A 25173-nucleotide genomic window follows, 5' to 3' on the forward strand; every position below is an offset into this window, starting at 1 on the left:
TTACAATGCAATGATGCAAGATTTTTAGTAGAAATAAATTGCTCATAACCTAAATTCCAAAGCTTGTAAAAAGACATTCTCAGACCTAGTAATAAAAATACTGAAGTAAAAAAAAAAAAAAAAAAAAAAAAAAAAAAAAAAAAAAAAAAAAAAAAAAAAAAAAGAACACTAGCCATGTCAAAGGAAAACCATATGAGGTCTGGGATTCTTTTAACAAGCTCCCAGGTTGAGTCAAGGACAGGGTCAGTTTTGAGAACTACTATTTTGTAGTCATTTTCTAGGAACCCTAACATGTTCTTCATAAAATTTCACACTATAGGATGCCTTTGAGAGACTGTTATAAAAGAAAGCTATACACAGTGGGCCCTTGCTGATTTGTACTTTGGAGCTAAACTGGTTTATCAACTCTGCTTCTTAGATGTAGCTTAAAGATGTACCCTGTCTACCGAGTGGTCTATAAGAAGGAAAACAAAAGTAATGTCATACAGAGAATTATAGCCCCCCCACACACACACAGTATATATATACTTTATTCACCATCACAGGTGGACTTTACGGAAACAGGTTTTTTTCTTTAGAGAAATTACACTCATTTTATGTTGAATTCTGATTTATACAATGAAACAGGATATGGCATATAGAAATTAAATTAACAATAAGGAAAGAATAGGTAGTAGGAGTCAAATAATATTTTTGTTATTTGATCTGAGCGTAGAGCTAAGACAAAACTGAATGTGATAGAGGAAAAAATAACTTCTAAATTTATTCTATAAAATTTATGAAAAATTTATGTTAAACTCTTTTAATCTGTGCTTAGTTTTCTTTTAAGTAGGCTATGGAATGCAAAAAAATACCTAAATATTAATCATGATGGTTCAATAGGAATTTTCAACTATTGTGTTCCCAGAGAAATGCACAATGAAATAATATATTACGTCACGAATACCTTTTTGGATCCCCAGGTTGGGCAGGGTCTAAATGGCCATTCCTTCAGTGTCTGCTCCAAACTATTTCTCTGTATCTACTTCTATGAATATTTTTGTTCCCCCTCCCCTTCTAAGGACTGAAACATAGGTGACCATAGGTGTGTGAGTTCATTTTTGTGTCTTCAAAACTATTCCATTGATCTACCTCCTGATCTCAGTACCAATACCATGTAGTTTTTATAACTATTGCTCTCTAAATACAGCTTGAGGTCAAGGATAGTGATTCCCTTAGAAGTTTTTCATTGTTGAGGATAGTTTTCACTATCCTGGTTTTTTGTTATTCCAAATGAATTTGCAAATTGATCTTTCTAATTCTATGAAGAATTGAGTTGGCCTTTTGATGGGGATTGCACTGAATCTATAGATTGCTTTTGACAAGATCATCATTTTTACAATATTAATTCTACCAAAATACTTCATGGGAGATCTTTCTATCTTCTGAGATCTTCAATTCCTTTCTTCAGAGACAGAAGTTTTGTCATACAATTCTTTCACTTGCTTGGATAGAGTTACACTGAGGTATTCTATATTATTTGTGACTATTTTGAATGGTGGTGTTTCCTTAATTTCTTTCTCAGACTGTATATCCTTTGAGTAGTAGAAGGCTACTGATTTGTTTGAGTTAAATTTATATCGCACATTTTCTGAAGTTGATTATCAGGCATAGTAGTTCTCTCATCGAACTTTTGGGGTCACTTAAATATACTATCATATCATGTGCAAACAGTGATATTTTGACTTCATCCTTTCCAATTTGTATCCCTTTGACATCCTTTTATTATCTAATTGCTCTAAAACTTTGAACACTATATTGAATAGGTAGGGAGAGAGTGTGCAGCCTTGTCTATTCCCTGATTTTAGTGGGGTTACATAAAATTTCTTTCCGTATACCCACCAAACTCAGACAATATTGCTGATGTCCAGAAGGGCATGCTGACAGGAGCCTGATATAGTTGTTTTCTGAGAGGCTCTGCCAGAACATGACAAATACAGAGACCTATGCTTACAGCCAACCATTGAACTGAGAAAGGGGTCCCCACTGGTGGAGTTAGAGAAAGGATTGAAGGAGCTGAAGGGATTTGCAAGCCCATAAGAATAGCAACGGGAACCAACCAGAGCTCCCAGGGACTAAACCACTACCCAAAGAATACATATGTTCAGACCCATGGCTCCAGCTGCACATGTAGTAGAGGATAGTCTTGTTGGGCACCAATGGGAGGAGAAGCCCTTAGTTCTTCCAAGGCTGGAACCCTCAGGGCAGGGAGGCAGAAGGGGTGGGTGAATGGGAGAGGAAACTCCATCACAGAAGAAGAGGAAGAGAGGATGGTATAAGAGGTTTATGCATGGGAAACCGGGAAAGGGTTTAACATTTGAAATGTAAATTAAAGTCCAATGAAATATATATAAAATAAAACAAAACAAAAAACAAACAAAAAACCCCCACCTTTTTGAGGTTCAGGAGTCAGGAAAAATGTTCCAATAGTGTATGTTTGAAAACCATGTAGTAATAATAGATTCATTAATAAGAGGGTGGGGCAGATCCCTCACTCTCTAGATACCGCCTGGACCTGAAGGGACCAGATCAACAGTTATCTGCACCCAAATAACATACGAGGGAGAGCTAAACCTTCAGAGGGGCAGACACTCCTGGGAAGCCAGAAGAGACTACACTCATCCCACATTTCTGACTCAAGAGGAAAACATCTAATGCCATCTGGGACCCCGGTGCACAGGGGCTCCCGGAAAAGGCAGCGCAGGCCCTCCTGTTTGCTGCCCTCACAGAGAGCTCATAGTAAACACTCCACAAGCGAACTTGAGCCTTGGGACCACAGGTAAGACCAACTTTTCTGCTCCAAGCAACATGTCTGGTCGACTCAGGACACAGGCCCACAGGACCGGGTGAAGACCAGTAGACAGGAAAGACTACAGGCCTGAAAGCAGAACACTCTGTTCACATAACTGGCTGAAAGAAAACAGGAAAACAGGTCTACAGCACTCCTGACACACAGGCCTATAGGAAGGTCTTACCACTGTCAGAAATAGCAGAACAAGGTAACACCAGAGACAATCTGATGGCAAGAGGCAAGCACAGGAACCCAAGCAGCAGAAACCAAGAATACAAGGAATCATCGGAGCCGAATTCTCCCACCAAAGCAAACACTGAATATCCAAACACACCAGAAAAGCAAGATCTAGATTTAAAATCATACTTGATGATGATGCCGGAGGACTTCAAGAAAGACAAGAAGAACTCCCTCAGAGAACTGCAGGAAAACATAATTAAACAAGTAGAAGCCTGTAGAGAAGAATCACAAAAATCCATGAAAGAATTCCAGGAAAACACAATCAAATAGTTGAAGGAATAAAAAATGGAAATAGAAGCAATGAACAAAGAATACAGGGAAACAACCCTGGATATAGAAAACCAAAGGAAGAGACAAGGAGCCGTAGAAAAAACCATAACAAACAGAATACAAGAGATAGAAGAGAGAATCTCAGGAACAAAAGATTCCATAGAAATCATCGACACAACTGTCAAAGATAATGTAAAACGGAGAAAGCTACTGGTCCAAAACATACAGAAAATCCAGGCCTCAATGAGAAGATCAATCCTAAGTATAAAAGGTATATCAGAGAGTGAAGACTCTCAGCTCAAAGGACCAGTAAATATATTCAACAAAATCATAGAAGAAAAATTCCCTAACCTAAACAAAGAGATATCCATAAACATACAAGATGCCTACAGAACTCCAAATAGACTGGACCAGAAAAGAAACTCCTCCCATCACATAATATTCAAAACACCAAATGCACAAAAGAAAGAAAGAATATTAAAAGCAGTAAGGGAAAAAGGTCAAGTAACATATAAAAGCAGTCCTATCAGAATCACACCAGACTTCTCGCCAGAGACTATGAAAGCAAGAAGATCCTGGACAGATGTCAGACAGACCCTAAGAGAACACAAATGCCATCCCAGGTTACTGTATCCTGCAAAATATATAGATGTAATTAATATATATGGAGAAACCAAGATATTCCATGACAAAACAAAATATACACAATATCTTTCTACAAATCCAGACCTACAAAGGATGATAAATGGTAAAGTCCAACATAAGGAGGCAAGCTACACCCTAGAAAAAGCAAGAAACTAATCATCTTGGCAACAAAACAAAGAGAAGAAAAGTACACAAACATAACCTCACGTCCAAATATGAATATAACAGGAAGCAATAATCACTATTCCTTAATACCTCTCAAAATCAAGGGTCTCAACCCCCCAATAAAAAGACATAGATTAACCAACAGGATATACAATGAGGACCCTGCATTCTGCTGCCTAAAGGATGCACACTTCACGGACAAAGACCGAAACTAACTCAGATTGAAAGCCTGGAAAACAATTTTTCAAGCAAGTTGTGTGAAGAAACAAGCTGGAATAGCCATTCTAATATCGAAGAAAATCGATTTTTAACTAAAAGTCATCAAAAAAGTTAAGGAAGGACACTTCATATTCATCAAAGGAAAAATCCACCAAGATGAACTCTCAATCCTAACTATCTATGCTCCAAATAAAAGGGCACCAATATACATAAAAGAAACCTTATTAAAGCTCAAAGCACACATTGCACCTCACACAATAATAGTAGGAGAATTCAACACCCCACTCTAATCAATGGACAGGTCATGGAAACAGAAATTAAACAGTGACATATACAGACTAAGAGAAGTCATGAACCAAATGGACTTAAAAGGTATTTATAGAACATTCTATCTTAAACCAAAAGTATATACATTCTTCTCACAACCCCATGGTTCTTTCTCCAAAAATGACCATATAATTGGTCATAAAACAGGCCTCAACAGATACAAAAAGATAGAAATAATCCCCTGTGTCTTATCAGACCACCAGAGGCTAAAGCTGGTCCTCAATAACAATAAGGGAAGAACGTCCACATATACATGGAAGTTGAACAATGCTCTACTCAATGATAACCTGGTCAAGGAAGAAATAAAGAAAGAAATTAATGACTTCTTAAAATTTAATGAAAATGAATGTACAACATACCCAAACTTATGGAACACAACGAAAGCTGTGCTAAGAGGAAAACTCATAGCTCCGAGTGCCTGCAGAAAGAAACAGGAGAGAGCATATGTCAGCAGCTTGACAGCACACCTAAATGTTCTAGAACAAAAAGAAGCAAATACACACAGGAGGAGTAGAAGGCAGGAAATAATCAAACTCAGACCTGAAATCAACCAAGTAGAAACAAAAAGGACCATAGAAAGAATCAACAGAACCAAAAGTTGGTTCTTTGAGAAAATCAACAAGATAGATAAACCCTTAGCCAGACTAACAAGAGGACACAGAGACTGTGTACAAATTAACAAAAAGGGAAACATAACTATAGAATCAGAGGAAATTTAAAATATCATCAGATCCTACTACAAAAGCCTATATTCAACAAAACTTGAAAATCTGCAGGAAATGGACGATTTCCTAGACAGATACCAGGTTCCAAAGTTAAATCAGGAACAGATAGACCATTTAAACAACCCCATAACTCCTAACAAAATAGAAGCAGTCATTAAAGGTCTCCCAACCACAAAGGGCCCAGGTCCAGTGGGCTTAGTGCAGAATTCTATCAGACCTTCATAGAAGGCCTCATACCAATACTTTCCAGACTTTTCCACAAAATTGAAACAGATGGAGCCCTATCGAATTCCTTCTATGAAGCCACAATTACTCTTATACCAAAACAACACAAAGACCCAACAAAGAAAGAGAACTTCAGACCAATTTCCCTTATGAATATCGACACAAAAATACTCAACAAAATTCTGGCAAACTGAAACCAAGAGCACATCAAAATAATCATTCACCATGATCCAGTAGGCTTCATCCCAGGCATGCAAGGATGGTTTAATATACGGAAAACCGTCATCATGTTCCATTATACAAACAAACTGAAAGAACAAAAATACATGGTCATTTCATTAATTTCTGACAAATCATTTGACAAAATTCAACACCCCTTCATGATAAAAGTCCTGCAAAGAATAGGAATTCAAGACCCATACCTAAACTTAGTAAAAGCCATATACAGCAAACCAATCTCTAACATTAAACTAAATGGAGAGAAATTTGAAGCAATCCCACCAAAATCAGGGACTAGAAAGGCTGCCTACTCTCTCCCTACTTATTCTATATAGTTCTTGAAGTTCTAGCCAGAGCAATCAGATAACAAAAGAAGATCACAGGGATACAGTTTGGAAAAGAAGAAGTCAAAATATCACTATTTGCAGATGATATGATAGTATATTTAAGTGATCCCAAAAGTTCCACCAGAGAACTACTAAGCCTGATAAACAACTTCAGCAAAGTGGCTGGGTATAAGTTATTTTCCCCCATTTTAAGAAGGAGTGGGAGCATCTGCATTTCCTTCTTGAGCTTCCTATGGTTTGTGGATTGCATCTTGGGTAATTAGAGCTTTTTGGCTAATATCCACTTATCAAGTAGTGCATATCAAGTGTGTTTTTCTGTAATTGAGTTACCTCACACAGAATGATATTTTCTAGTTCATTCCATTTGCCTATGAATTTTACAAAGTAATTTTTTGATAGCTCAGTAATACTCCATTATGCTAATATACCACATTTTTTAATCCATTCCTCTGTTGAAGGGCATCTTGCACTTTCCAGCTCTGGCTATTATAAATAAAACTGCTATGAACATAGTGGAGCACTTGTCTTTGTTGTATGTTGGAACATCATTTGAGTATAGGCCCAGGATAGGTATAGCTGGGTCCTTAGGTAGTGGAATGTCCAATTTTCTGAGGAACCTCCAAACTGATTTCCAGAGTTGTTATATCAGTTTTCAAGCCCACCAACAAGGGAGGAATGTTCCTCTTTCACCACATCCTTGCCAGCATCTTCTGTCACCTGAGTTTATTATTGTAACCATTCTAACTGGTATGAGGTGGAATCTCAGGGTTGTTTTGACTTCCATTTCCCTGATGACTAAAGATGTTGAACATTTCTTTAGGTGACTTTTGGCCATTCGATAACGCTCAGCTGAGAATGTTTTCTTTGGCTTTGTACCCCATTTTTGATAGTGTTTTTTGGCTCTCTGGAGTCTAACTTCTTAGTTCTTTGTATATTTTGGATATTAGCCCTCTATCAAATGTAGGATTGGTAAAGATCTTTTCCCAATCTGTTGGTTGCCATTTTGTCCTAATGACAGTGTCTTTTGCCTTACAAAAGCCTTGTAGTTTTATGAGGTCCTATTTGTCAATTCTTGATCTTAGATCATATGTCATCGGTGTTTTTTTAGAAATTTTTCCCCAGTCGCCATGTGTTTGAGATGCTTCCCCACTTTTTCTTCTATTAGTTTGGGTGTATCTAGTTTGATGTGGAGGTTCTTCATCCACTTGTACTTAAACTTTGTACATGGTGATAAGAATGCAAAAATATGCATTCTTTTATATGCTGACCTCCAGTTGAACCAACACCATTTGTTGAAAATACTATCTTTCTTCCATTGGATGGTTTTAGCTCCTTTGTCAAAGATCAAGTGACTATAGGTGTGTGGGTTCATTTCTGGGTCTTCAATTCTATTCCACTAATCTATCTGCCTGTCTCTGTACCAATACCATACAGTTTTTATGACTATTGCTCTGTAATACTTCTTGAAGTCAGGGGTGGTGATTCCCCCAGAAGTTCTTTTATTGTTGAATATAGTTTTTGCTATCCTGGGTTTTTTGTTATTACAAATGAATTTGCAAATTGTTTTTTTCTATTTGTGTAAAGAATTGGTCATCTTTACTATATAAATCCTGCCAATCCATGAGCATGGAAGAACTTTCTATCTTCTGAGATCTTCCTCAATTTATTTCTTCAGAGACTTTAAGTTCTTGTCATACAGATCTTTCACTTGCTTGGTTAAAGTCACACCAAGATATATTATATTGCTTGGGATTATTGTGAAGGGTGTCATTTCCCTAATTTCTTTCTCAGCCTGTTTATCCTTTGAGTAGAGGAAGGTTACTGCTTTGTTTGAGTTAATTTTGTACGCTGACAGTTTGCTGAAGTTGTTTATCAGGTTCAGTAGTTCTCTGGTGGGACTTTTGGGGTTACTTAAGTACACTATCATATCATCTGCGAATAGTGATATATAACTCTCTTTATGGAAATCATATTGAGAAATAGTTTATCTCTGTTCTTCTAACACATTCACCAATGCCCTGATAAAGCTCACACACTTTCCTCTAAAATGGGCCAGACATATTAATGCTGTTCTAGTCCAAGAGCTTTCAATTTGGGAAAAAGTACACAAACTCAGGGGCGATCTAAAAGTTAAAAAATTCCATACTAATTAAACAAAAATTTATGGGATAGTGTCTAGGTATTTAGAGTTTATGAATCCTCCCACATGGATATAATTTGTAGAACAGAAACAAATACTCCATTTGACTCCAGGTTTGATATTTTATATAAAAGTTTTGAATGGCTATTATTACATGTTTATCTAAGCTTAAATTAACATTAGTGATTTATCTTTGATGAACATATTAAACCTTAACTTACAGGAATCCCAGTACAATACCTCTACAAGACTGAAAAAGTTTCATAGTTAATCCTTTATATTAGAAGCAATAATTTCACAGAGCAAGTGTTTCTGAAAAAGATTGCATTTATAAAAGCATTGAAATAGAGAAAAGTTTTTAACAAATGTAGAGATGTTTTTCCTTAAGTGACAACAGTCTTAGGAATGATATAATTCAGGAAAGGCACAGTGCTATGTACCCTTAGTGAATCTTATACATTACTATATAAATCTTCAGTAGTTTCCTGGTGACGAGGACCCACATAGCCATATTTTTAGCAAGCACTCTTGTTATGCAACTTGACTACTACCTAAAAGGAAAATTGAATATTATATCAGTGGGGGAGATATGTTTGAAGATCTCTTTATCTTGCCCCCTATTTTCTCTCATAAACACATAGTAGTAGACACACAACCCCTCCATCTGTATTTGCTTCCCCCTTGTGGAACAATCTGAAAATTATCATTTTGATTCCCATTCATTTGCTGTAAGTGACCCAGAAAGGTTAATTATGTATGCAAATTTATAGCTGGCATACAAGTAAGGTCAGTAAAATTAGAGAGTTAATTGAAATATCTCACTTCTGAAATGTTTTATATTTCTGTAAAGATATTTATTTTTAGATAAAGTCATGAAATGCAACTCCACTACCTTCCTGGATTAGCTATTTCTATAGTAGGAGGCCAAGGACAATGTTGTTTAGGAGTGAAAATTTTTTTGTGTTAGACAATAATTTGCTAGAAGTAGAATTTGGGAAATATTAACACTGCTAAAGCTCTCAGGGTGGTAGCTGCATGAAAGAAAAACTGCAGATAAGGATTTATTTATTTCACTGGACTCATTAAGATATATAGAATAGTAAGCAAGGAAAGAAATAGACATGGTAGATGTGATATCAAAGATTAGACAGAGTCTAGTGGCTTATTAATATAAGGAATGTTAGAGAAAGCCATATGCTGTCTCTCATGGCAAACCACTACTTGTTTCCAGATCCTTTGGCTAAATCACTAATAAGTCCTGAAAAAGTTCACTTAACCTAAAAAATCAGTTGTTTTGAGACAAAAATACTTCCTCCATTCTAGTTTGTAACTCCATTCCCCCAAACCTAACCAAAACTTTGGCTTTTTAAACTAAGCTCATAACACTTGAAGATGACTACTGAAGTCTTTGCTTATGAAAAATGGCAGGTAGTGTACTGAGGTATAAATGATGCTCAAATAATGTTACTTTACGAAACTCATGGTCTCCTGAAATATAATGTCATTAGAACCTCAGCCAGTAATATTTGTTGAATTTGGATGACTAAAATGTGATAAGTATATTCAAAGTTACTTGCAAATATTAATTAACTCAGCTCTCACATCAGTCTTATGAAGTTCTATTAGTGCCTTCTTTTATAACATTAGAATATGAGGTACACAGGAAATGGCAGAGCTGAGTATGGATCATAAGAAATAAGAAAGTAAGAGACCCAACCGCCTGATCAGGTGGGCACTCCTGAGGCTGCAGAGTGGAAGAGACCACCAACTCTGCTCAACCCTGCCCACATCCCTGGCCCAAGAGGAAACTGTATAAGGCCTCTGGGCTCCCGTGGGGGAGGGCCCAGGAGCGGCAGGACACCTGCCTGAGACACCGCTGGAACCTGAAATAAACAGACTGGACAAACAGTTCTCTGCACCCAAATCCCGTGGGAGGGAGAGCTAAACCTTCAGAGAGGCAAACAAGCCTGGGAAACCAGAAGAGACTGCTCCCTGCACGCACATCTCGGACGCCAGAGGAAAAAGCCAAAGACCATCTGGAACCCTGGTGCACTGAAGCTCCCGGAAGGGGCGGCACAGGTCTTCCTGGTTGCTGCCGCTGCAGAGAGCCCCTGGGCAGCACCCCACGAGCGAACCTGAGCCTCGGGACCACAGGTAAGACCAAATTTTCTGCTGCAAGAAAGCTGCCTGGTGAACTCAAGACACAGGCCCACAGGAACAGCTGAAGACCTGTAGAGAGGAAAAACTACACGCCCGAAAGCAGAACACTCTGTCCCCATAACTGACTGAAAGAGAGGAAAACAGGTCTACAGTCCTCCTGACACACAGGCTTATAGGACAGTCTAGCCACTGTCAGAAATAGCAGAACAAAGTAACACTAGAGATAATCTGATGGCGAGAGGCAAGCGCAGGAACCCAAGCAACAGAAACCAAGACTACATGCCATCATCGGAGCCCAATTCTCCCACCAAAACAAAAATGGAATATCCAAACACACCAGAAAAGCAAGATCTAGTTTCAAAAGCATTTTTGATCATGATGCTGGAGGACTTCAAGAAAGACATGAACACACTTAGGGAAACACAGGAAAACATTAATAAACAAGTAGAAGCCTACAGAGAGGAATCGCAAAAATCCCTGAAAGAATTCCAGGAAAACACAATCAAACAGTTGAAGGAATTAAAAATGGAAATAGAAGAAATCAAGAAAGAACACATGGAAACAACCCTGGATATAGAAAACCAAAAGAAGAGACAAGGAGCTGTAGATACAAGCTTCACCAACACAATACAAGAGATGGAAGAGAGAATCTCAGGAGCAGAAGATTCCATAGAAATCATTGACTCAACTGTCAAAGATAATGTAAAGCGGAAAAAGCTACTGGTCCAAAACATACAGGAAATCCAGGACTCAATGAGAAGATCAAACCTAAGGATAATAGGTATAGAAGAGAGTGAAGACTCCCAGATCAAAGGACCAGTAAATATCTTCAACCAAATCATAGAAGAAAACTTCCCTAACCTAAAAAAAGAGATACCCATAGACATTCAAGAAGCCTACAGAACTCCAAATAGATTGGACCAGAAAAGAAACACCTCCCGTCACATAATTGTCAAAACACCAAACGCACAAAATAAAGAAAGAATATTAAAAGCAGTAAGGGAAAAAGGTCAAGTAACATATAAAGGGAGACCTATCAGAATCACACCAGACTTCTCGCCAGAAAATATGAAGGCCAGAAGATCCTGGACTGATGTCATACAGACCCTAAGAGAAAACAAATGCCAGCCCAGGTTACTGTATCCAGCAAAACTCTCAATTAACATTGATGGAGAAACCAAGATATTCCATGACAAAACCAAATTTACACAATATCTTTCTACAAATCCAGCACTACAAAGGATAATAAATGGTAAAGCCCAACATAAGGAGGCAAGCTATACCCTAGAAGGAGCAAGAAACTAATCGTCTTGGCAACAAAACAAAGAGAATGAAAGCACACAAACATAACCTCACATCCAAATATGAATATAAAGGGAAACAATAATCACTATTCCTTAATATCTCTCAACATCAATGGCCTCAACTCCCCAATAAAAAGACATAGATTAACAAACTGGATACGCAACGAGGACCCTGCATTCTGCTGCCTACAGGAAACACACCTCACAGACAAAGACAGACACTACCTCAGAGTGAAAGGCTGGAAAACAACTTTCCAAGCAAATGGTCAGAAGAAGCAAGCTGGAGTAGCCATTCTAATATCAAATAAAATCAATTTCCAACTAAAAGTCATCAAAAAAGATAAGGAAGGACACTTCATGTTCATCAAAGGGAAAATCCACCAAGATGAACTCTCAATCCTAAATATCTATGCCCCAAATACAAGGGCACCTACATACGTAAAAGAAACCTTACTAAAGCTCAAAACACACATTGCACCTCACACAATAATAGTGGGAGATTTCAACACCCCACTCTCATCAATGGACAGATCATGGAAACAGAAATTAAACAGTGATGTCGACAGACTAAGAGAAGTCATGAGCCAAATGGACTTAACGGATATTTATAGAACATTCTATCCTAAAGCAAAAGGATATACCTTCTTCTCAGCTCCTCATGGTACTTTCTCCAAAATTGACCATATAATTGGTCAAAAAACAGGCCTCAACAGGTTCAGAAAGATAGAAATAATCCCATGCGTGCTATCGGACCACCACGTCCTAAATCTGGTCTTCAATAACAATAAGGGAAGAATGCCCACATGTACTTGGAAATTGAACAATGCTCTACTCAATGATAACCTGGTCAAGGAAGAAATAAGAAAGAAATTAAAAACTTTTTAGAATTTAATGAAAATGAAGATACAACATACTCAAACTTATGGGACACAATGAAAGCTGTGCTAAGAGGAAAACTCATAGCGCTGAGTGCCTGCAGAAAGAAACAGGAAAGAGCATATGTCAGCAGCTTGACAGCATACCTAAAAGCTCTAGAACAAAAAGAAGCAAATACACCCAGGAGGAGCAGAAGGCAGGAAATAATCAAACTCAGAGCTGAAATCAACCAAGTAGAAACAAAAAGGACCATAGAAAGAATCAACAGAACCAAAAGTTGGTTCTTTGAGAAAATCAACAAGATAGATAAACCCTTAGCCAGACTAACGAGAGGACACAGAGAGTGCGTCCAAATTAACAAAATCAGAAATGAAAAGGGAGACATAACTACAGATTCAGAGGAAATTCAAAAAATCATCAGATCTTACTATAAAAACCTATATTCAACAAAATTTGAAAATCTTCAGGAAATGGACAATTTCCTAGACAGATACCAGGTATCGAAGTTAAATCAGGAACAGATAAACCATTAAACATCCCCATAACTCCTAAGGAAATAGAAGCAGTCATTAAAGGTCTCCCAACCAAAAAGAGTCGAGGTCCAGACGGGTTTAGTGCAGAATTCTATCAAACCTTCTTAGAAGACCTCATACCAATATTATCCAAACTATTCCACAAAATTGAAACAGATGGAGCCCTACCGAATTCCTTCTACGAAGCCACAATTACTCTTATACCTAAACCACACAAAGACACAACAAAGAAAGAGAACTTCAGACCAATTTCCCTTATGAATATCGACGCAAAAATACTCAATAAAATTCTGGCAAACCGAATTCAAGAGCACATCAAAACAGTCATCCACCATGATCAAGTAGGCTTCATCCCAGGCATGCAGGGATGGTTTAATATACGGAAAACCATCAACGTGATCAATTATATAAACAAACTGAAAGAACAGAACCACATGATCATTTCATTAGATGCTGAGAAAGCATTTGACAAAATTCAACACCCCTTCATGATAAAAGTCCTGGAAAGAATAGGAATTCAAGGCCCATACCTAAACATAGTAAAAGCCATATACAGCAAACCAGTTGCTAACATTAAACTAAATGGAGAGAAACTTGAAGCAATCCCACTAAAATCAGGGACTAGACAAGGCTGCCCACTCTCTCCCTACTTATTCAATATAGTTCTTGAAGTTCTAGCCAGAGCAATCAGACAACAAAACGAGATCAAAGGGATACAGATCGGAAAAGAAGAGGTCAAAATATCACTATTTGCAGATGACATGATAGTATATGTAAGTGATCCCAAAAGTTCCACCAGAGAACTACTAAAGCTGATAAACAACTTCAGCAAAGTGGCTGGTTATAAAATTAACTCAAATAAATGAGTTGCCTTCCTCTATACAAAAGAGAAACAAGCCGAGAAAGAAATTAGGGAAACGACACCCTTCATAATAGACCCAAATAATATAAAGTACCTCGGTGTGACTTTAACCAAGCAAGTAAAAGATCTGTACAATAAGAACTTCAAGACACTGAGGAAAGAAATTGAAGAAGACCTCAGAAGATGGAAAGATCTCCCATGCTCATGGATTGGCAGGATTAATATAGTAAAAATGGCCATTTTACCAAAAGCAATCTACAGATTCAATGCAATCCCCATCAAAATACCAATCCAATTCTTCAAAGAGTTAGACAGAACAATTTGCAAATTCATCTGGAATAACAAAAAACCCAGGATAGCTAAAGCTATCCTCAACAATAAAAGGACTTCAGGGGGAATCACTATCCCTGAACTCAAGCAGTATTACAGAGCAATAGTGATAAAAACTGCATGGTATTGGTACAGAGACAGACAGATAGACCAATGGAATAGAATTGAAGACCCAGAAATGAACCCACACACCTATGGTCACTTGATTTTTGACAAAGGAGCCAAAACCATCCAATGGAAAAAAGATAGCATTTTCAGCAAATGGTGCTGGTTCAACTGGAGGGCAACATGTAGAAGAATGCAGATCGATCCATCCTTATCACCCTGTACAAAGCTTAAGTCCAAGTGGATCAAGGACCTCCACATCAAACCAGACACACTCAAACTAATAGAAGAAAAACTAGGGAAGCATCTGGAACACATGGGCACTGGAAAAATTTTCCTGAACAAAACACCAATGGCTTATGCTCTAAGATCAAGAATCGACAAATGGGATCTCATAAAACTGCAAAGCTTCTGTAAGGCAAAGGACACTGTGGTTAGGACAAAACGGCAACCAACAGATTGGGAAAAGATCTTTACCAATCCTACAACAGATAGAGGCCTTATGTCCAAAATATACAAAGAACTGAAGAAGTTAGACCGCAGGGCAACAAATAACCCTATTAAAAAATGGGGTTCAGAGCTAAACAAAGATTTCACAGCTGAGGAATGCCGAATGGCTGAGAAACACCTAAAGAAATGTTCAACATCTTTAGTCATAAGGGAAATGCAAATCAAAACAACCCTGAGATTTCACCTCACACCAGTGCGATTGGCTAAGATCAAAAACTCAGGTGACAGCAGATGCTGGCGAGGATGTGGAGAAAGAGGAACACTCCTCCATTGTTGGTCGGATTGCAGACTTGTAAAACCATTCTGGAAATCAGTCTGGAGGTTCCTCAGAAAATTGGACATTGAACTGCCTGAGGATCCAGCTATACCTCTCTTGGGCATGTACCCAAAAGATGCCTCAACATATAAAAGAGACACATGCTCCACTATGTTCATCGCAGCCTTATTTATAATAGCCAGAAAATGGAAAGAACCCAGATGCCCTTCAACAGAGGAATGGATACAGAAAAGTGGTACATCTACACAATGGAATATTACTCAGCTATCAAAAACAACGAGTTTATGAAATTCGTAGGCAAATGGTGGGAACTGGAAAATATCATCCTGAGTGAGCTAACCCAATCACAGAAAGACATACATGGTATGCACTCATTGATAAGTGGCTATTAGCCCAAATGCTTGAATTACCCTAGATCCCTAGAACAAACGAAACTCAAGACGGATGATCAAAATGTGAATGCTTCACTCCTTCTTTAAATGAGGAAAAAGAATACCCTTGGCAGGGAAGGGAGAGGCAAAGATTAAAACAGAGACTGAAGGAACACCCATTCAGAGCCTGCCCCACATGTGGCCCATACAAATACAGCCACCCAATTAGACAAGATGGATGAAGCAAAGAAGTGCAGACCGAGAGGAGCCGGATGTAGATCGCTCCTGAGAGACACAGCCAGAATACAGCAAATACAGAGGCGAATGCCAGCAGCAAACCACTGAACTGAGAATAGGTCCCCTATTGAAGGAATCAGAGAAAGAACTGGAAGAGCTTGAAGGGGCTCGAGACCCCAAAAGTACAACAATGCCAAGCAACCAGAGCTTCCAGGGACTAAGCCACTACCTAAAGACTATACATGGACTGACCCTGGACTCTGACCCCATAGGTAGCAATGAATATCCTAGTAAGAGCACCAGTGGAAGGGGAAGCCCTGGGTCCAGCTAAGACTGAACCCCCAGTGAACTAGTCTATGGGGGGAGGGCGGTAATGGGGGGAGGGTTGGGAGGGGAACACCCATAAGGAAGGGGAGGGGGGAGGGGGATGTTTGCCTGGAAACCGGGAAAGGTAATAACACTCGAAATGTATATAAGAAATACTCAAGTTAATTAAAAAAAAACTAAAAAAAATTAAAAATAAATAAATAAAAAAATAAAAAAAAGAAATAAGAAAGTAGTGGCTTGGCAATAATAGCACTTATTATTCTGCAAGACAGAGTTTGCAATTGCTTGGATCTCCAATTCTGCAGGATTCTGCAGGATTCCATGCAGTATTCTAAGCTCTGAGGTTAATAAGCACACATGTGGTAAATATTTGCACATCTGGGCATTCAAAAATAGGCATAAAATAAAAATATACACACCATTTCTGTTTAGTTGTTTGTTTTTATAAAGAATAGATAAATTCAGGATCAAATCTTGTCAATTTGGGTCCACTACCTTTCTATTAATACCACAACAAAATGGGGAGCAAAATAAGGTTTATATTTATGAATCTGAAAGTGCTCCAAAACATAAATGTAAAGCTACTCTCACACTTTATTCCCGGGGAGACTTGGGACCAGAAACATCTGGAAGCACTTGCTTGGATAGAGTCAAAATAGTCAGTGGAAGAAAAAGATGGAAAAATGGATAAAAATATTGAGCACATATTAAAGAGGAGGCTTTTTTTATTTTTAAGATTATAAATTGATTATATATCTTCCTTCCCTTTTGCCCCTCCAAGCACTCTCATATACTACAACATGCTCCCCTACATATTCATAGCCACTTTTTGAAAAGCTAATTTTCATTACATGAATATAACTATAACTATAACTATAACTGTAACTATATATATATACATATATACATACATATTCAGTCCAATTATCTTTATATAGAAAAAAGGGAGTGGAAAAGAAACAAGCAAATGTCATTAACATCTTTCTGAGCAATTAAAGGAATAGGTCTATCAGGGTAAAATGTGTCTGCTATAATACAAAATGATTTGTCCATTAAGGATGATTCAAATCTAAAGGAGAGAAAGTATGAATTAATTACAATATCTTATAGTAAATTATTAAAAGCAGACTGCAGCTTGAAGTTTACTCACATGACAATTCCTCTTATTTGCCATGTCAAAGAAGCTATCTTAAGGAAGATCATTGCCATGGGTTGTTGGTAGGATAAAAATGGATACTTTTAGATTTTCTTGTGAACTGGAAATACATATAAACACAGACAAGTATAGTTCTCACCCCTTCGCACAAAGTATTGTACTACAACAGATTTATACTATTGCAGATATCCACAACTAGTCAAAATGCAGAAAATTGGTTGTATGGAGCGGCACATATAGATAAAAAGATGGCGCTGACATCCGGTGGTCGTTTGTGGTAAACAACCTCACAGCGCATGTGTGGACATACCTCCGGCATCTACAAGGCCGAGTTGATATTCATGCTAATGAGGTATTTCATGCTCTACCAATCCGTAGAGGACAAATATACAGCCATAGCCTGTTTTGTATATAAGGCTACTGCCTTTGTTGTTCGGGGTCCCCGTATCAACAATGAGGTGTTCCTACAATAAAGGCTGTTGAGAAGAATCCGACTATGTTGCATCTTCCTTGCCGGCCGAGGTGGGCATTACAATTAGTGGTAATGGAAAGAACACCCCAGATTCAACCAACTTCAAAACAACATCTACATCTAAGGCTCAGAGAAAATAATGGAAGAGAGGGCAGGAATATTGTTAGAGCCAGACCTAGGACATCTATTCTTAGACTGCATATAAGATATTACCAGAGAAATGCACCTACGAAATCTCAATGATTTGCTTACCTGAAAGGAGCAAATTTTAAAATGAAGCTTTCACTTAATTCCAGAAATGTATATCTAAATGATTTAACTAGCACTGCATTTCCAACTTCTTAATAATTTCATTTTCCTAATGGCTAATGAAAGTAACATAATTATTATAGATTTTATTTTCCTTTCTACAATATAAATGTCAATGTTAGACATTTTAGTGAATTAATAATGGGAGGTAGATGGAGGGAGGGTCTTGGAAAGGAGAGGGAACGGGGTGGGGTAAAATGGGAGGGATGATCAGGTGTGGAAGAAGACAGGGGAGTTGTACAGAAAGTCAGGGAGTTGGACAGATATATATAGCAATGGGGGATGGGAAAGTGGGATAGCCACCAGAAGGTCCCAAATACCAGGAAAGCAAGAGGCTCCCAGGACACAACAGGGAGGATGTTTGCTGAAATACCTAACAAATAGGAGAGCAAACCTGTAGAGAACATATCCCGGGGTAAGGCATAGTAAGGTTGATGGATGGGGTTACCCATCCATCTCAAAAATTTTATCCCAGAATTGCTCCTGTCTAAAGGAAATACACAGGGATTTAGCTCAGGGTAGAGCGCTTGCCTAGGAAGCGCAAGGCCCGAGCGCAAGGCCCTGGGTTCGGTCCCCAGCTCCGGAAAAAAAAGAACCAAAAAAAAAATGAGATACTAGGAAATACAGGTACAAAGAGTGGATCAGAGACTGAAGGAAAAGCTATCCAGAGACAGCCCCACCTGGGGATCCATCCCATATGCATCCATCAAATCCAGACATTATTGATGATGCCAGGAAATGCTTGCTGACAGGTGTCTGATATAGCTGTCTTCTGAGAGGTTCTGCTACATCCTAAACAATGTAGATGCTGATGCTTGCATCTAACCATCAGAATGAGCATGTGGACCCCACTAGAGGAGTAAAGAAAAGTACTGATGGAACTAAAGGGATAATCAAGCCCATAGGAAGAACAATACCAACCAACCAGACCCCAAAGCTCCCAAGGACTGACACCAACCATAGAGTACCTAGATCGAGCTGAATATGTAGCAAAGGATGGTCTTATCTGGCACCAGTGGGAGGGAGGTCTTTGGTCTTGTGAAGGTTTAATGCCCGAGCATAGGGGAATGCTAGGGCAATGAGGCAGGAGTGGGTGGGTGGGTGTGGGAGCACAGTCAAAGAATCAGGGGGGATGTGATAGGAGGTTTACAGAAGGGAAACCAGGAAGGGAAGGAGGATAACATTTGAAATGTAAATAAATAAAATAAGCAGAAAGAATACAAAAACAAAAAAAAATAAGCCCCCATTCCCTCCCCTCCCCCTTACAGTAGTAGTTTAACAAAAAAAAAGTTACAAAATATATTTGACATGTAAATCCACCACCATTGTTAATTTTCATCTCACCCGAATTCTTTCTTGAAAATAAAATGATTGCTGGAATACATGTCAGCAGGGGGTTTTTGGTTTTTAACCATATAACATCCCCATTCTGGTCTCTTCTCTAACATAAAAGAAGTCTTGGCGACATTGGTTTCATGTATATCTCAATTAATTGTAAAATGATGCATTCTCTGATATTTGAATTTCTGATGAATCCCATCCTTCCAGGAAAGCACAGATATGCATTTTTAATAAAATTATTATTAATAATTTTATATATTAGCGTAAGTTTTATAGATATTGAATGAGTGAAAAACATTGTTATTTAAAATTAATGATAATGATAGCTAAAGAGCCCAGGGGCTATTTCTATGTGATAATACTGAGCACCTATATTTTTTTAATACTTGAAAAACAAAACCAAAAGAAAGATGTACAATTATGCATATACACAGACCTTTAGCACCAAATTAAAAGGATGTTACATCATTACCCAAGGTCAAATCACAACTACCTGTCAGATGTAGAAGTTGAACATATGAAATTAAGCTGTGTAATCTACACTGACATCTTTTGTAATATAGAATACATTACATGAAGGGTCATGGGGAAAATCTTAGAAATAATGGTGAGGTGTAAGTTAGGATTTTGCTATTGACCTTTCATAAAAAATAAGTTTTTTTCCTCTTCAACAAATGTCTTTTCTCACAGTGTAGTATAGCTGTGTTTCCTGCTAGAGCTGACCTCTACTATTATCTATACATAATTCTGAGTCTTCTGATCATTATGATATGACCTGGTGCTAAGTATCTACAAGGGCATCATTTAGCTCCTTAGTTCTTTAATGAACCTATACTTTTTCCTACTTTCGCTAAGCTGTTGGGAGTCATATGACTCCATAGGGCTCCAAGTTAAAATTCTGTTTTACATATTCATTAGAATGCAATAAATTGTAATAGTACTAAAGTTTAAAAGCTATGAAGAAAAGGTCACCTTTCCAGACATTTTTCAGTATATCTCTGTATTAAATGTATGACAGACATTAATGTCCCTGAACTGTGACACTTAACTTTTTACAGTAATAAGAGCTATAATAAAACTGTTTTGTGCCTTAGTTAAATCTAAGATAACAGCAAGGAGTAGGGCAATAGCAATGGTTAAAAAGGACTTTGAGCAATGTTTCTGTTGCTGAGGTTGATCATTTTTAACATGTACTTTTGTAGTTCAACCTGAATATATATTAAGAAAACTTAATTTCAAATAAAATATTAAAACTGGAGTTCTAAGATAACAGGATTGTTTATAAATTCTATTTTTGAGAGGAAATATAGAAACAAATAAAAAAATGGCACTATTAAGCATTCTAGTTTAAAGGCACTTCCAGAGTACATATAGAATGCTTTCTGCATTTTGCTTATTTTTCTACATTCATCATCTTGTTCTGAGACCACATTAAAGGTATTAAGTAGTCATTTTGTATTTAGAGTGCAGAAAACTTTATTGGCAGGCTTCTCCTTCTAAACTTCCAAAATGTTCTCTTCTTTACATGGCAATTCTTATGCAGCAGGTTTGACTGAACTTGGCTTAAATGTTTTCAAGACAAATTTGATAGATTAAGCTCATCCAATAAGATGTTATCAGTGATAAAGAAATCTTACTATCTTAACTTCCCTAAAATTAATGGATTATTAAAAACAGTAATAATAATAATAATAATAATAATAATAATAATAATAACAATAACCAAAACTGTGTTCTACCCAAAGATGTCTTTAAAAGAGGAACTACTTACTGTAAATATCTGTTTGGCAAATAATGCCTTTAAAATTACAAGAAGTTGCTTTCAAGAATCTTAAAGAGGGATTGGCAAATGAGTTATTATATAATTGAGAATTATCATTTCCTTTTATTTATTTATTTATTAATTTATTAATCATTTTACTTGTTTATATTTCAAATGCTATCTGCATTCCTGGTCTCCCCTACATGAACCCCCTACCACATCTCCCTCCCCTTTGCCTCTAAGTGGGTGCTCTCTCACCCACACACTTAAATAAATACCTTTACCAGTATTTGCATTTTGCTTTATATTCTACTGTTAATGAGAATTGACAGGGCACCTTGGGATTTTTCTCTTGCTATTTAAGTCATATGTTTTGTCAGAGTACATGTTAATCTTATTATTTACCTTTGAAGTTCAACAATTTTATGAGCCTATATTCTTTGTCCTATGAAGTTTATAACAGCTCATCTAGGTATCATACTTGAGTACCATTTTGAGTTGGGCAAGTTTGTGTTATTTCCGATTTTTTTTTATTTTATTTTATCTTATAACTTTAGCAGATATATGTTCTACCTTTCAAGATTAGGAATCATTACTTGGCCCTACTATTTGATTTTTTTTCTAAAAGAAGTTCTGTTTCTGTTGCTGATTGGTTATACTTAAGTTCTACAACCTTGTGAGCTTACCAGAAAATATGTGCTTCATTACTATGTTGTGAGTTTTAAAAATATCAGTTTGAGGCATTTCATGACATTCATTATAAGTGTTATCAAAAATTTCAGGCACAAAAATTGAAATATTAGAATATTTATTGTATTTTCCAAGGTAGGATATAAGAATTTCATTGAGAAAAATAGCTCACACATATCCTTATTTAATATATTATGCAATATCACAATAAACAAAATGTTCAATCAACAATAAAGTCAGATTTTCAAAGTATTTAGTTTGTCTTTATTTAAGTAAACTATTTTTAGGTACTTTTACTTAACATTACTTCCTCAATTCATTTGATTCTTGTTTTATGGGTTCTTTTGAGGCCCTGGGATTAAACACTTAGAAGGAGATATAAATGTCCTAACACACAGAGACAGTGAACATTGTTAGTCACATCTAGTCACATGAGACTAAAGTGAGGCGACAGCCCTAGAAGTTTGAAAAAAAATGTGTTAGTGAACCCCAGAGCACAGATGCATAATTTAGATGGTATTTCAAAGCCAGTCTCAAATTAATCTAGGTAGCTGGAGTACTGTGCAACAGTCGGAACAGTCAGAATTTGTGGATTTTGTTCTCTTCTTTCAACAATTCCTGAAGTAATTGCTTCTGTTGTTACACAGTTACAAATCTGCTGTTCAGTGAAGAACAGCTCACTGAGCTTGAATTAAGTCATTGTGCAAAAGGTTATCAATTCTTAGCTGGGGAAAATACAGATGGTGGTTGTGAAAGGAAGCCTATGAGGAGCTAGCCACTTGCAAATTAATTTTAAGGAAATGGTTCAAATTAATGCAAATAGTGAATTAGAGAACTGTTTTAATGACTAGAAGCAGTTTTTCTGTTTCTTTGTTTTGTTTGTTTTTCCTTTATTGTGTCCATGGACTCCATTTCTTGTAACTACTGTCCTTTCTTTTTCCCTTTGTCCTTCTGTGTTTACTTCTGGGGTTACTCATGATTGAAGTTGAAATTTTACTAAGAAAAAAATGCTTCTGCTGATTAAAATTCTTATATAAATATCTAATTATTTAACACACACACACACAGAGAGAGAGAGAGAGAGAGAGAGAGAGAGAGAGAGAGTAGACAGACAGAGACAGATAGACAGAGAGATGAGATGGAGTAGGAGAAAGAGACAGATATAAAGAAACTGTAAAATCCATGAGAACATTTAACCTATCAAATATATTTACCCCTGTATTGTAAGTGTACATCATGGTGCCTGACATACACACAGTACATATGGTTTGAGTGAATGAGTTAGTGAATAATTAAACAAACAGGGAACCCTTTGCCATGGGTATTTCTCAGTAATTTTTGTATAACTTTAATTGTTCTTCATTTTTGAATAAATTTTTAGCATCACAGATACAATTACTTGTCTTAAAATAATTGACTTATCACAGATTTCTTTTTCCAAACTATAACACTTGAATGTTCTCTAACACACTGTAATCAGTAAGATATGATGCGTACTTAGAGTCTGATTAAATTTAATGAAGTTATGATGAATATTAACCATAGTTTCCATAAATCCAAAGCCAAATACTATGGCATGTCTGAGAGAATAATCCATAGGGCAGGAATGAGGAGCACAGTCTGTATAACAGGGAGTTAGTAAAAACTAGACAAAAGATATATCATGTAAAAAGGAGCACAATTACAGGATGCTAGGAGTTGCTAAACCTTACAGGCAACTTAGAAAGTGCTATTCACTGGGTTACACTCAGCAAAAGAAAGAACAAAGCATTCATTCAGAGAATGTAATTTTTCATGTCAAAGGTTAGAATAAGAAACCTTAGTTCTCCTGTACTTGCAGCTAGCATTTATATAAACAATGAGCAATTTCCCATCATGACTTTTGCTGCTATGCCAGAGATGCCCTGGGGCAGGACACAAGAGGCATTTTAAATGGGGTTAAGATGGGGTGTTGTCAGATCTCACATGCATCAAGCAGGTCAATATCTTTTTGGAACTGACTGCTGCAAATATGATTAAAATAAGAGGTCAGGATGAAAGATTTTAAGTGGAACAATAAAGATATTCCATAAAAACAGCAACTATTCACCTATAAACATTCTTTGAATAGTGTATTTTGGAAAGCAATAATTATTCTCTCAATAGAAATCATTGGGTAGTATTCAGTCTTTGTGTTCTGTAGCTATTTCTAAGTCACACACAATTTAATCTCATTTTTTTACATGAGAAAACAACAAAAGATTGAACTAAAAGATGATAATTAAAACATATTAAAAGGTAAATTATGGGAAAAAACTAAAGATAAATCCAAATTTAAAAGCGACAACTAACTGCGTTCTGTATAAATGCAACAGAAATCTGGACATTGAATTCATTTTTAAAATAAATTATTTCATTTATTTAAATGAAATGTTTATTTCAAGTTCTATTATATCTGGAAGTATTTGTTTAAGCTGTCTTTCAAAAACTGGTATTTAGACAATCCACAGTACTTGAAAAATAAAGTTAGATCTTCTAATATGTTAAGTAACATGTACAAGAAATTAAATTGACTCTTATTTTTCCTGATTAGCAATGTTTACAGAAGTTTTATGCCTATAATGCCAAACATTGCCAAACAAACTAGTCTAAAATCTTAATGGCTAATAAAGAAACTGAGACTGACCATTGCTATCAGATATCAGTTTTAGAATTGATGTGCTCTGGAATGAATTTATTGTTTAGGGCCAAAGCCTGAGGAGTCATAGGTAAACAGTTTACATTTTTTTAAACTTAGTCTGATGACATGAACATGATTTTTATATGATAAAGCCAAAACAGGTACTAGAGCACAGAGCTACTTTTACTTTTCATTTTCCTACTCAAGACGTCCTTTGAATAGCATTCAAAAAATGAGAAAGGAGCATCTCATTTGGTTGAACTCCAATATGTCATGTTATACTTCAAAGAAAACACAAGTAGATGTGGACAGTGGCTACTTTCACAGTAGAACTTACTCATGAATTAGTAAATTATTTGAAGACCAATTTTTATTATAAGCTAAGCACTGCCACCAGGGATGTGGCAGAAAACCTGTACACAGAGTGATACTGAGCCTGGGATTTATTGACAGTTTAGCTATTAGGTCGACTCCCCAAACAAATGTGCATTTCTCTCTCATGCTTAAATTCAAATCAAGAGTGTGACACAGAACGATTTT

Source organism: Rattus norvegicus, chromosome X, assembly GCF_021556685.1.
Source record: "Rattus norvegicus strain SHRSP/BbbUtx chromosome X, alternate assembly SHRSP_T2T, whole genome shotgun sequence".
Classification (NCBI taxonomy): Eukaryota; Metazoa; Chordata; class Mammalia; order Rodentia; family Muridae; genus Rattus; species Rattus norvegicus.